The sequence below is a fragment of the Oratosquilla oratoria genome, chromosome 18, assembly GCF_046742065.1.
Source record: "Oratosquilla oratoria isolate Oo_2021 chromosome 18, ASM4674206v1, whole genome shotgun sequence".
Lineage (NCBI taxonomy): Eukaryota > Metazoa > Arthropoda > Malacostraca > Stomatopoda > Squillidae > Oratosquilla > Oratosquilla oratoria.
In genome coordinates this window covers 41,078,181-41,080,680 of record NC_134794.1, presented here as the reverse complement: position 1 = coordinate 41,080,680, position 2,500 = coordinate 41,078,181, and positions in this window count along the sequence as shown.

Here is a 2,500-nt window from a genome sequence, read left to right as displayed (position 1 = left end):
AAAGGGGACAAGCGTCTAGTATGACGTCAAGGGATCGAAATTAAAATGTGACGTCATCAACACGAAATGTTTTATGACGTCATATATTGGGTATGACGTCAGGGTCTCGAAGACAAACGATGATGTAATCATTCCAAAACATTCTGTGACGTCTTTTTATTTAGTTTTTTAATCTGTAGGCGCCTGATGTCCATAGGTCGCCCATTCAACGACCCCTGGCATCCTGAGCACGCTGGGCAAAGGATTCGGCAGGATGAGGGGGGAAAGGAGGAAGAAGAAGAGAAAAAGAGGAGGAGGAGGAAGAGGAGGAGGAGGAGGAGGAGGAGGAGGAGGAGGAGGAGGAGGAGGAGGCGCAGGGATAAGGGGGTAAAAGAAGAGGAGGAAAAGAAAAGAAGGAAGATGAGGAGGAGGAAGAGGAGAAGGGGTAAGGATGAGGGGGGAAAGGAAAAAGAAGAGAAGACGAGGAGGAGGAGGAGAAAGAGGAGGGGTAGGGGTAGGGATTCAAAAGGAGGAAGAAGGAGGAAGAAAAGGAGGAAAAGAAGAGAGGGAGGAGGAGAAGAGCATCATGAAGAAAAGAGTCAAACGAAAAGAAGAATGTGAAAGAATGAGGAAGAGAATGTGGAGGAGGAAGAGAACGTGGAGTAGGAGAATGTGGAGGAGAAGAATGTGGAGGAGGAGAATGTAGAGGGGGAAGAGAACGTGGGGGAGCAGAATGTAGAGGAGGCGAATGTGGAGGAGAAGAATGTGGAGGAGGAGAATGTAGAGGAGGAGAATGTTTAGGAAGAAGAGAACGTGGAGGAGGAAGAGAACGTGGAGGAGGAGAATGTGGATGAAGAGAATGTGGAGGAGGAGAATGTAGAGGAGGAGAATGTGGAGGAGGAAGAGAACGTGGAGGAAGAGAATGTGGAGGAAGAGAATGTGGAGGAAAAGAATGTAGAGGAGGAGAACGTGGAGGAGGAGAATGTGGGAGGAAGAGAACGTGGAAGAGGAGAAAGTGAAGGAAGAGAATGCGGAGGAGAATGTGGAGTAGGAGAATGAGGAGGAGGAGAATGTGGAGGAAGAGAATGCGGAGAAGAATGTGGAGGAGGAAGAAAATGTGGAGGAAGAGGAGAATGTGGAGGAAGAAAATGTGGAGGAAGAGAATGTAGAGGAGGAGAATGTGGAGGAGAATGAAAAAGGAGGAAAATGAACAGAAGATGAGAAAGAGGTGTTTCTCTTTTCCATTATTATTCGCTTAAAATCGCTCTCTTTCTCTTTTCTCTCTCTCTCTCTCTCTCTCTCTCTCTCTCTCTCTCTCTCTTTCCTCCCACCTCCTATCTCTTCCTCGTCTTCCCTTCCTCTTCCCGCTCCCCCTCACTTCTCTCTCTCTCTCTCCCACCTCTCCCCCTCCCCCACCCGCCCCTTCCCCAATACATCCACTACCTATCCATCTTTGTCTCTCATCCTCCACCCCCTTCCCTCCATCTCCCCCTCCACTTTATTAATTTATCACGAGAGAGAGAGAGAGAGAGAGAGAGAGAGAGAGAGAGAGAGAGAGAGAGAGAGAGAGAGAGGGGGAGAGAGAAAGGAGGAGCAGGGGGAGGAGGAGAAGGAGGAAGAGGGGAAAAAGAGGAGGAGGAGGAAGAGGAGGAAGAGGAGAAGGAGGTGGAGGAGAAGGAAGAAGAGAAGGAGGTGGAGGAGAAGGAAGAAGAGAAGGAGGTGGAGGAGGAGGAAGAAGAGAAGGTGAAGTAGGAGGAGGAAGAAGTGAAGGTGGAGGAGGAGGATGAAGAGGGCGAGGAGAAAGAGGAGGAAGCGGATGAAGAGGATGAAGAGGAGGAGGAGAAAGAAGAGGAGGAGGAAGAGGAAGAGGAGGAGGAAGAGGAGGTGGAAGCAGAGGAGGAGGAGGATGAAGAGGAGAAGGAGGAGGAAGAGGAAGAGGAGGAGGAAGAGGAGAGCAGGAGGAGGAGGAGGAGGAGTAAGAAGAAGAGAAGGAGAAAGGAGGAGGAAGAGGAAGAGAAAGTAAGAGGATGAAGAGGAGGAGGAGGAAAAAGGAGGAGGAGGAGGAGGAGGAAGAAGAGGAAAAAAGAGGAGGAGGAGGAGGAGGAAAAAGGCGGAGGAGGAGGAGGAAAAAGGCGGAGGAGGAGGAGGGGGAAGAGGAGGAGGAGGAAGTGAAGGTGCGTGTTCACGAGTTCCAAATGGCGTCGAGATGGACTCGCTTCGCCTTGAAGTCGTCCTCGACTTCCTGCCGAGGACGACCCACCTCGTCGATCTCCCCAAGTCGTCGCTCAGCAACTGGCGGACATTAAACGAGGCTTTTCCTCATCCTTCTTCTCCTCTTCTTCCTCCTCCTCATCTTCGTCCTCCTCTTCTTCCTCCTCCTCCTCTTCTTCCTCGTCTTCCTCCTCCTCCTCTTTATTTTCCTCCTTTTCTTACACCAGTTCCCTTCCTCCTCCTCCTCCTCCTCCTCCTCCTCCTCCTCTTCTCTTCTTTCTCCAATTCCCCTTCTTCGCCTTTTTCTTCC